This window comes from Bombus pyrosoma, linkage group LG11, assembly GCF_014825855.1.
Source record: "Bombus pyrosoma isolate SC7728 linkage group LG11, ASM1482585v1, whole genome shotgun sequence".
In the NCBI taxonomy this organism is placed as follows: domain Eukaryota; kingdom Metazoa; phylum Arthropoda; class Insecta; order Hymenoptera; family Apidae; genus Bombus; species Bombus pyrosoma.
Window position 1 is genome coordinate 1,709,611 of NC_057780.1, and position 12,188 is coordinate 1,721,798.

General features: G+C 40.0%; 1 protein-coding gene and 1 long non-coding RNA gene across 2 annotated transcripts in view; one reads left to right on the top strand and one right to left on the bottom strand.

Moving 5' to 3' along the window:
• Positions 1-536: 536 nt before the first annotated feature.
• LOC122573243 overlaps positions 537-12,188 on the bottom strand; it is a 111,911-nt gene continuing 100,259 nt past the window's right edge. The window contains exon 4 of the long non-coding RNA XR_006318690.1: positions 537-850. This is a non-coding gene — a long non-coding RNA (uncharacterized LOC122573243). The remainder of the gene's footprint in view (positions 851-12,188) is intronic.
• LOC122573240 (zwei Ig domain protein zig-8-like) overlaps positions 9,401-12,188 on the top strand; it is a 101,593-nt gene continuing 98,805 nt past the window's right edge. The window contains exon 1 of the mRNA XM_043739336.1: positions 9,401-9,528. The gene's annotated coding sequence lies outside the window, so the exon portion shown is untranslated. The remainder of the gene's footprint in view (positions 9,529-12,188) is intronic.

Genomic DNA, 12,188 nt, shown 5'->3' on the forward strand with positions numbered 1-12,188 from the left:
AAAATATAGTTAAAGTTTTACGACGACTCGTATAATATGCAAATTCTGCTTAGGATGAGAACTGGACGATTAAATTTGAAAGGAAATGTCAGGATATAAATGTCACGATCTACGTGATACGAGTCACTGGGACTAAAAATCTAAAGTGTCATCGAGCGTACATCAAATAATTCGCTTTATTCGCGACACGAAAAGTATTTCGAGTTTGCCTTAGTGTATATCGAACATCTGCCTCCGTTTTTCGATGCAACACTCCGTGAAATTTTAGTTTCGTCGAACAAAGAGAAGCGCGATGTTTGCATACTCTTAGTGCAACCAGAACAAGTGGGCCATAGAAATAAAAAAACCTCCGGATCCTCTTTCCGTCTCTCTCGCTATGCGCGTGTGTAAAGTATTGAACTAAAAGAGAACACTGTCAAATACGAATTACGTTACATCGACATTCTATTTTCAATGTAATTCGAGTTATTTTGCGCATTGACCAATTCGTGATTCTATCCTAATGACACCTTGTAAAAAGAATACCGCTAACAGAATCTAGTTTCAAACTCACACGCCAACTGTACATTATCTCTAAAAACCAAATATATTTTGTAGATCGGACTATTTCTCACCCGAAGGACTTCGCTGTAGTCTGTCGGATGTTTCGAGACTTAATCTGCATCTTCTTAAGATGTGCATGGATCCAATTTGTAGATTTCGAAAGGATTACGATCGACTGTCTGTGTCAAATATTTATTGCAATCGTGCATTTTCTATTCACCAATTATTATCGAAACGGATGCGTTCACCGTCTGACTCATCTTCCTTGTTCTACTTAAACTGTTAGCCAGGTAGTAGCTAGAAGTTTCTATAATCACAGAATAAAGAATTAATAAATTATTGGCTAAAATTAATAAAGCTAAATTGCGCGAGAAAGCTTAAATATAATGTATCTAATTTGTTTTAACAGAAAATAACAAATATCTATGTAAAAGAATTATTAGGTTGTTGCAAAAATTTCTTTCGCTTCGTAAGTGAAACAATAGATACACAACATTTTTTATTTTATATTATTTTATGGATTTATCTATGATCCAATTTGTAGCAATAGAATAAAACGGATCAAACGTAATTCAATAAAATGATATAAAACAAAAAATCTTGCGCACCTATTACTTCCTTATAAAACGAAAGGCACTTTTCGGACAACCTGATACTATAGCCAATGGATTAACCGAGCAATAATAACTCTGAATAACGAGTGTAAAAATAACATTCCTCCCGGCTAAATAAATTTTTAAATAATCTGTTATTTTAACAACCAGAGTCTATCCATTCGTCAAATTTTTTTCTTACGGAAGCAGACGGAAGGAAGAAGCGTCGATCGAGAGCTTACCGTGCCGATGACTTGCATCGTGAAAATTGTCGCGTGATTTTGGCTGCGAAATTTCGAAGAAGTCTGCTTGCTACGTTTCGCAGCCGCAGCTCTTTTAAAAGTTCAGGCACGTTCAGTAGCTGGGTGGATTCTCGGTCCTACGACTCGTGCAATTTCCCGCCAAGAATAGCGGGAAAGACACGCCGAATTTCCGAGTGCATTTAGAGAGCTCTCGCGATATGCTGAAACACGGCTTCAATACCAAAGATCTGTTCGCCCATCTTAGACAAATATGTTCCATGGAAATGCAAAATTACCGATTGTTGAGAATTTTGAATCTCAATAGCCGAAATAATGGTATAGGAACGCTAAATTTACGCTTAGAATTCATATTAGAATAGTTATATATTTATTTGATAAAGGATTTCAAAGATATTCATCGATACGCACTTGCACGCGTCTCGCCTTCTTCCATACCAGACTGTCAACTGAACAGTTTACATTGCTTTGTTTTCGAGACACCGTGCACACACACATAGTTCCATACACTCGTATTCACATACGTGTATCACTACTACATAGCTAATCTAGTCTAGCACATAAAATTATACATATCTCAATACTGATAAACGTTTAATTCGTGTAAAAGGCATCTAGTTTGCCTAGTAATTTCTTACGTAAACATTTTTATTTAATCTGCTTGATTCTGCAAATATTCACTTCCAGTTCTACGTGGAGATGATTCGTCTTCGTCTTTTGTCGTTCGTCGATAAATCGATCGAGTTTGAACGTTTTCAGGGAATCGCTTACGTTGCTCCTTCGATTGCGGCGAAACGCTGAGTGTAAAGCTAAAGGGAAGGACAGATTCTGGCAATTTTACGGTAAAAGTAAACGTCGCGTTAAGAATCCCTTTTAAAAACATTATCGTGCGGGTATTTTAAAGAATCGATTTTGGATAATTGTTGGAAACCCTCCAGTGTTTTCCATTGGCAAGCGGGAACAACGTCCCGCCGAGGGAAGTACACGGAACGACAAAGAAAGCAAACATAACCGCGATAAAGCAAACAACGTAACGTCGAAATCTGATTTTCACAGAATGGAAGATTGCTTGACAATTGTGTTCCATGGCCGTGGTTTCCTCTCGAAAAACGGCCGAACGTTTTCACATTCGCTGTTGAACAGTTTGTCCGGCGGTGATTTTATGTTGAGCAGTTAGGAAATTTACGTTAACAAAAACACGAGCCATCCGTTGTATGAACGGGTCATAGTTTTTGCCTCCTTGTTATTTTACGTCATACAAGTTTTTCGTGCACTCGTGACAATGGAAATGCAACGGTGACACGTTAAGCACAGTTGACAAATGAAAGCCAGGTAGGGTCAAGCATGAGTTATTAGCTTCGAGCCACGTCACGCTGCTGCTTTAATTTCGTATCTTCGATAAACGGTTTGCAGGCCGTACTTTATGCAATTAATGCGCAACTTGCCACGAAACACCAGTAATTAGCGGAACAAAAATTGCCACCTCTAAATCTCACGAGATTCCTTTAACAAAAAGATCGTTTGGGCCAAGATTTCTGAATTGCTTCACGCCTCGCACTAGCGATTATGGGACTGGTCTAAGCTACATTTATTAAAAAATATTTTTTCACTGCGCGATAAAACACGTTGCGATATTGCAAATGCACGAATCAATCTTGACACAGATACAATGGACGTGAAAATGAAGTGGAATTGATACATTTACATTCGAGTATAGCGTCAAAGCAAAAGCTCCCTGCATAGATAATTAACCAAGATGCAAATTTCGGTTGCTGTAGATTCTACAAAGTCAAGAGCTGTTTCTATGTAACGCGCTGCATGTAAATATGGAAAGGGCTTGAATGGTCAGTTTATTGACTCGCAAATCTCTCAAGTACGTCGACGTTTTTAAAATTGAGAAGAAACTTGCTATAAAATTTCACGACAGAATTATGTAGATACATGAAAATCAATGACACTAGACGTCCATTCTCCGCGAGTCTTCGAATTTCCGGTATCTCTGGAAATCTTCGAAGCGCGTGCGTAACATAATATACGCACATACAATAAATAAACTATTATAAGAAGATATAATTCACGAATGGCAGTGTAAAAATTGGCTGAAATTGTGCGTGTAAGATCAGCGGCAACGTTGCTTACAATAACTTCCGGTTAAATTCAGTTCGCGGGACAGAAAATGCGAAAGCTCAAAGCCAAATACGTTCTCGACATTTTTCACGTTCCGAATCGATCGTTACCACGAGAGAAGAAATTCGAAGTTTGCAAGATTGAAATAAGCGAGGAAACGCTGAAAAACCGAAACAGATTCCACGAAATAAACGTGTTTTCCGATTTATATTTAAAGAACCAATTTGCCTTTTTCCTTCGTAACGCGCGAAATAAAACAATCTAAGAGATGACATCGTCACACGCAACTTGATTTACGTTTATACCAGCGATAAACTTCACCGCGATGGCTTCAATTTAAAACGCTTTTTACCTTGTACTGGAAACTCATCGTCTTACCGTGGATGAACGAGCTTTAAGAAGGTCACCTATCGTTATCGATAAGCCCCGTGGGTCGACTTTCAGCGCGCGAATGCGTGGATTTTGCGTACACTTTAAGACAAGGATAACCATTAATCATGGTTCCCATGGAAGTCGCAACTTTTTATACGGTTTCTCGGAGAATGAAGAAAGATGGTGAGGGGAAAAATGACAAGATAAATCTTATTCGGTGCATGTCGCATAATCTGTGACCGAATACGCTGTTGTACGGCATATCAGGAATATTTCTTGCGTTGCATATAAACACGGGAATAGTACACGCGGCAAATGTAATTGTATATGTAAAATGTAACTGAATAATGTAATTCTACGATAAGAGAATAATTAGGAAACTTGTCGTTTCGTCTTCCTCGATAGATCTAAATTGCTCAAATTTTTACTCGTTCCATCGCGTACATTTTAATTTCTATATGAAACAAATACAGCGGCTACGAGATATATTTGCACCCCGTTGTATTTATTGTAACGTTTACGTACTAATTAATTAGATCCGCGTTTATTAAATTTCGTATCATTTTGTATCATCTCGCTTCTTTTTAATCTATTTTTTGACGACGAAGAATAAAATGAAACCGATGAAAACGCTCCATTGGAAAACGGTGGCACGCGTAAATACTTTTCATCGATTAAAGAATACTTAGGTAAATCAACGATTGGAAAATATTTTCACATGGATTTCCATGGAAACACCTTAATTTATACAATCCGACGGATCTCTCTAAATAACCGAAGTACGGAAATTAATTCGCGAAAGAAAAAACATTCACCAGCGCTAATATTATGTTCCATTTATTTGCCATCCATTTCTTTATTAATATCCTGCTGGAAATTCTGTTCTTCGTAAAATTGATAAAGTTCGTGTATCCTGCTAATAAAATAAACTAAAACTGTTACACGAAGAATTTACCGGGGGGGTAAACCATTAATGACGAAATATAGCGAATTTGTGACTTAAATCTGACGATCGTTGGTATCGTACGATAGAATCACGTAATCTACGTGCCAGGCGAGTTATGAAGGAAATTTCCCCGGTAGAAGTTGGCGATACGCGGATGCAACAACAAGGAAGGCCAGCTATTGACCAACGATATAGCGATTCTCGATCCAGATGCCAAGATAAACCGATTAAGGAGATCCTATCGATAAGTTTCGTAACCCAGCTAGCGCAGTCGGAAACTTTTCAGTCGAGATGTCACGTAGGAATCGACCCACGCAGCTTCCGATTTTTGCATGTCTACCATATATGTAGTATCGCGGACATAAGGCCTAGGAGCTAGCGGGTCAACCACATACAATGTCGCGAGAGCCGAGGCGTTTTTAAACCATAAACAATGTCCCGAGAGCCGAGGCGCCGATGGGCCCGTAAATGTGTCGTCGGTCCTCAAAGTGAATAGTTTTATAAAAAAGGTCTACGTGGCCTTGGCCACGAGCGGTCGCGGAACACGTGCGTGGTGAGTCTACGAAAAGACAAAAGAGATGCGAGAGCAGGGCAGTTTTAGTTTGGAAGTCGGAGAGAATAAATCGAGAAGCCAGAGAGTGCGAGTTGCGTTGTAGAGTATAGTGTTGCTAGCGTTGTCGAGAGAGTGTGGTCCGCGTGAGAGAGAACGTTGGATCCGTTGTGTCGAGAGTTGTCTAAATTGTAGCGTGTTATTGCGATTAATTCATGTTAATCTACCATCGTTTTTCTGTCTATATTTGTACGATCCATTCATTATAAATAAATCACCAATATCAGGATATAATAACAGTATATTCCATTGAAGATACTACATATACGATCTTGACGTCGAATAAGAAACGATATATTATAATCTTTATCCTTTATAATCGTTATTTGTTATTCATTTATTATTATTTATTTATATTGTTAATTATTTTATAATTTTGTGTGCTAGACTACATTAGCCGCGTAGTAGTGACACGCGTATGTGAATATGAGTGTGCAACAGCGTTTGGAAAAACAGATGAATGCAACTGTTCCGTGAGTAGTGCGGTATGTAAGATGCTAAGACGCGTGCAAATGTGTATCGACGAAGATCCTGGGAATCGTTTATTAAATAAATCTGAAACTATTTTAGTATGAATTCTAAGTGTAACCTTAGTGTTCCTTTACTTTTATTTCGGCAATTAAGATGCACAATTCTCAACAATTATATCGACTGTTATAAGGTAATTACATCGATAAATAAAGGCGCTATAAAAATATATATGCGAAATGGTTTAATACCTAATACGTATAAATATATTCGTTTCAAGGCTTTCTGGGCATTTTCTTATTATCTTTTAAGAATCTAAACTCTTGGGTAGTCGTCGAAAATAACAAGAAAAAAATATCTTAACTATTTCACAGTGCTGAATATACCGATAGCTTGAGAACGTTAAGGTAGCCTTAAATCAAAATTACGATCAAACTTTTTTCATCTTTGCTATTCGAACGAGGCCAGGTAAGAAAATACGCATGATATATTCATGAATAATATTAACAGTCTCGTTATCGTGATCAAGCGTTTTCATTTTTAACGCGGTACACAATAATCGCCGATGAAAACAGGTTACGCCATCGCGAATTTATGAGATTTACAAGGGTGTATAAATCTTTTATCAACTTGGACTAAAGTGGATTTCTAAGTCGCGAAGAGGGGTAAAAGCTTTTCGAGCAAAGCTTCGTTCGAATTCGCGAAACACGAACAACTACCGTCGAACGTTTTCGTTTGTCACGCAGCCAGACATAGAAAGAAGTTTATGGCGCAATATTTATAGAAATATATCTTAGCTTTCCGTATTTAGAAAAGCATCTACGATCGAAAACTCGAACGAATTAACGATTCGTTATAATTTTGTGTCCTGAATGCGAGATCTAACCAGTAAAACTAAACCAAAGTGATTTTGATAGCAATAGAATTGCCTATCTTTCAAAGAACGCTATAATACAACGTGACGATAGGCAAATGAAATAAAAGCGAAACAGAGCAGCACTATGGCTACGGAATTCGTATGTGACATGGTGTTGCAGAGGGGATTAAACGATGCTTAATTACAGCAAACTCGATACCGGTAAGACCTAAACCAATGTTTTGTTACAAACTGGGAAATCTGTATTCTACGGGTACTGCCACGTTCCAACTGATCAGCCCGCTGTTCTAGGCATTTCATTAATATGCAGTTCGATTTTGACGTATCGTGCCCTTAATAATTGATACGTGTTTAAAAAAAGTTTGTATTTTGACGTAGAATAGACGCATCGATACCAGAGGTTATAGCGAATATAATTTTCTGCTAATATTTATAAAGTATAATATCATATCTATGAATAAAAGATAGGAAATATGTATCGTCAATTTTAAACGTTTACGTTTTACTGCACGCGCGATACGATGTTTTATCAGGCAGAATATACGACCAGATGACAATTTTTAATTCGTTTCATCGTCCAATGAAAGCCGATCAATGTCTATCGCGGTTCTAAATCGCATACCGTATCGAAGCTAACGTTTAACGTTTCTTAATAAACACCACGTGCGTAGGTAAATCGATACAAGGAAGAAACTGCGACGGAATTTCAATTCCCCTTGAAAGAACGGTCGCGTACGCACGACGGTGATTTTCCTAACGTCGATACGATAAAGCGATACAACGTGAATGGTTTACTCGTTATAAATAAAAATCCAATCTCGAAACAAACGCGAGAACATGGCATGCGCGCGGAACAAAGCGAAGATAAAAATCGCGACGAATCTTCCGCTTGCCTCGCTTCTACGCCCCGGCTTCGTCTGAAAATTCCTGTATCGATCGAAGGACTTTCGACGAGCTTTTAAACGGATGGACAAGCTCAACAGCTGCCAGAGGACCAAGTACTCACGATCGCGCGACACCACGGACGCCCCATGGAGAATAATTAGAAAAAGAGCAAGACGCGGAGAACGCGGGAGAAGAAGAAAACACGCGGATCGGAGAAGCGCGGCAGCCTCGTCGCAGGTCGACGACCCGGAAACGTCGAGCGACGATTCGATCGTGAGATTAATCCGTCGAATGTAATTGGAAGGTCGCAAGCATGTCACAAGCTCGGAGATTTACGAGCACGTGTGTCCCACACAAGTGATTCGTGCTTTTGTTTTTGTAGAGAGAATGCTAGCCGTATACGACGAAAAAGACTATTTCGGGGTCGAAGGAACCACCGCGAAATTCCAACGAATAATACCACGCGAGCGATACATTCAACCGGGATCGATCATCAATCTTCGTCAGCTTCGAATGTTCCTTTCGTTGGATCATCCCTGGCAAATATGCAGGAGATCGAGCGAGATTTGCGAGAGTTTCGTCGCGATTAAACGACCGGTGATATTTCATTTCGACTGATAGATAAAACCAACGATCGGAATCATTTTCCCGTTTCCCGTTATGCTGCAAGCCCCTAACTTTTGTAACTCGCGCTTTGAACGCTTTCGCTTTGGCCGTTTGCGATACGAGTTGCTTCCAGCAAAGGATCTAATTCCAATTAACGCTTTCGCTATCGGCATCCCTTTTTTCCGTTCGATGTTCATCGCAACGACAGCATTCGCTAGCGCGAACTGATTTTTCCAGACTATTTTACGACGTTCATGCGTTAGCTATCTAATAGATGTAGAAATGAGTTGCTTCCGACGAATTCATTTTTATTTCACCAAAAAATCGGGAAGAAGCTTGTCCCTATACTTAGTATACACGATCGTGTTTCGTGAAAATTGAAAACACGTAGCCATTCTATAGTTTATTACGAAAGCATTTCCAAACGGAGAAATTCGAGCGGTTTGCTGTGGTCGCCCATTCGCGTAAGAATTCTACGACGCGAAATGCAGTGAAACGATTCTTTCAAATGAATGCTAATGACTCCAAGGGAAAAACACGATAAATCTTATTTTCTTATTTTCTTATTTTCAGCGTGGAAGCAGATTTAAGGCTCGATACGTTGCCAATCTTACGTTATTAAAATTGCCTGCATATTTAGTTGTTTATCATCTCCAAAATTTTCAAAACGCCGCTGGTCGCAACAAATATTTGAGACAGTCTCTTGGTAAAGTTAAGTTCGACGCTTGGACAAAGTATCGATTTTAACAAAGCAGAAACGTAGCTAGCGAAGAATAGAAACAAGAAGAGGGAAGAAAGAATTACACGTGGCGTTATCGTAAATTCCTGTAGGTTGCCGCAATGAATGCAAGTTGCAACTGGAAACGGATTACCGCGGCCGCAACGACAAAGCCCTCTTTTATTTGTAGTTTCCAACGTTGGCGCGTTGATCATCGGGGCGATATCAAGTTGCTGGATCGGGTGTTGCGGCTTGGAAAGCTCGAGCTTACGAAGATTTTCCAGGACAATGAGGGCTTCGTAGGATCACCGCTTACGGCGTTGTAGTCGCCGGATCCATCGGAAGCACGTGGTGGTGGCAGAGGTCGCTTCTAAGACTTGCGAGCTTTCAAACTGCGAGCAGTCAGTCGCCAGCCGACCGAGCTGCACGAGTTGTGAGTTATGTTGTCGTGTTTTGTCGCAGGAGATATCGTCCTCGTAATACCGTGACGGCTTTTGAAACCGCGAACTGTGCATCGTTGTCGGTAAGTTTAACAACAAAAGTAAAACTTTATTCGTTGAATTGCCCGAACTTTGTCGGACGATTAAATTAAAATGATTTTGGTTTCACGAGAATCACTTCGGGAAAAATGACGGGAAAAATGTTATATTTCGTATTTAGTTGGCCAGAGAGATTTGTATTTTTCAGCGGCTTTTATCCGTAATTTGCTGGACGTGTTCCAGCTAAACGTTTACACGTAGAAATCGCCGGAATTGAAATTACACAGAGAAATGATCGGCTTCTTCTTTTGTAAATTAGCGCGACGGATGTCGTTCGACCAACTTTTGGGAAAGTTTCCAACTTTCCGTATGGAGAACTTGTTTGCGCGGGAAAGTTGAGAGATTTTAAAGATAGCCATGCCCTGTCGTATTCGTTTAGAAAGTTTTAACTCTGGCGGAAGAATCGAAAGACTGAATTTTACCCTCTCCACGCAATGCAAGTTTCTTTTCTTCTCATTAAACCATATTGATAAATAGAAATTCCGTGTTATCGGGTGCATAATAATATCGAAGAATTTATTAATTTCGCCATCATCTGCTCCCATAATATATATAATCTCGTCGTATCGACAGCGTCTAAAGAATTCTGCGAAGAATCAGCAGCGATAAACTAATTCTTGTCCACGCGCACGATCTTCTAAATATCTGACGATGATTTAACCAGCCAAGGACACGGTGTCTTAACTAAAAATGTGAAATTCCTGCATATGGTCCACTTCGATGACCAGAGGCGATAATTCAGCCGCATATGCGATCGCCGTCTAGATCTTCGAGTCTCGTTTGGCTGCCACAAGGAGACTCCGGTACCTCTCGTTACAATCACAATTTACATTCAACATGTATAGGATAATATTCGTGCGGTGACCGTGCATCTTTCGCGGAGAGATCGATACGCGGCTCGAGTCCCTAGCGGTGACTAATTACGTGACTTCTTTTTGTTCGCGCGACGCTCGTTATGCGGTAGCTAATTAGTTTCCTGAACGGTGTCTGGGAGGAGAAGAAAGAAATGCTCGGGACATCTTAACTCGTGATAATTATGACGTATGTGGTGTCAGAGGGCTGGAGATTGAGAAAGCGGCGGAAAGACGCGGTGCGCGGCGAACGTTGACGCGGTTCATGAGCACGCGCCAACTTAAATAGAAACCTCGAAAACTCGTCTAACGACCGGTCGTCTCATCAAACACTTCAGCAAGCCTTGTCAAAGGCTACACGAGGCCAGCTATTCAATAACAACGCAGCTCGTGAATTTAATCCTTCCTTGCCAGTCGCGATATCTCGAATAAAAGCGACGGTGGAAATGTGGTCTGAAAATTGCGCGCGTATTAAGAGACGCAGCGACTTTGCTCGCGAGATCTTTAGAATAATTTCTTTCGCGCGGTAAAGAAAGTTTCGATTGTCCTGATCGGATCGTCCCGGCGCAGCTTGAACGGACTGCTTGGCAAAGTTGCGACGATTGTTTGATTTCGATTTTCCTTTTCGCTTGTTTTTGCTTGCTCCTTGCTTTTGTTCCGTGGGATCGAATACGCCTGCGACTTGCGTCGTTACGTCGGGATCTTGTTAGCGCGAAGAACTGCGACGGTACAGCGGATGAAATTGCGAACGTCGTTCGGAGAATAATTGATGATTTTTCAAGCGTCGCGTTAAGTTTGCAAGAATTACCTTTCACCTTTCGTAGCCACTCCATTTCCATTTACAATCTCTTATCGTTAATGTCAATCATTATATAAGTTAATCTCTGTAGTATTTTAGTGCAATAGTCCACCATCTTAAAACATACGCGGCAACGATGAGCAAAACTGATACGTGACTTTGTAAATGACGAAGGAACGAGAAATAGTTACGTAGCTTCAGAGACGTTTAGTCGATTCCTTGTATCCTTTTATTCTCCTGTGTACCGCATTCTAATAATTTCATCTTATTTCGTTCGAGGTTAAGAAAATTTGTGGTACGATGTTGATGGATAAGCTTGTGCAGTTTGATACGAAAGTGAAGTTTAATGTTTCTCGTTACTTACTGTGTACGTGCCATTTACTTTCAGCATGCGCAATATGCACAAATATTCAGCTAGGAACGAACATTACGCTAATATATTTGATACATCACTCAAAGACATGTTTTTTGTCGCAAAAACCAACGGGCTATAATTCATCCGGTTACTCGTATTTTTCGGTAGTAGATCTTCGACATTTTATTGGACCTTTATTTCCTCGTAGATTCGCTTTTAAAGGACTCGTACAAAGAATAATTAATTCCATATTAACCTGGAAATACGAATTACGCAATTGCAAAGATGTTTGCGGTATTAAACACGATCTTTCGTGCCTGAAACATTATTTTCTAGATTGAGATTACTTTCGTTGCTTAACGGCGTGAACAGAAAATTCCGTTAAAAAATTATTCTAACTCGTAAGACGCACGACACCTTTTCCACAGCTTTCTTTTAAAACTTTGTCAACACGTTGGTATTATTGGATTGGCAACTGAGTGATCGCAGATTTTGTCGATACCACTTAATGGCAGAATCCGCGATCATTTACTTGCCGACCCAATATATCGTACCGGAAATATGCAAAAGAGCGTGATCGGTACGAAAGACAAACATGTCGTTAAGAATGGTCTGTGAACACAAACCGTGGAAGTCTGT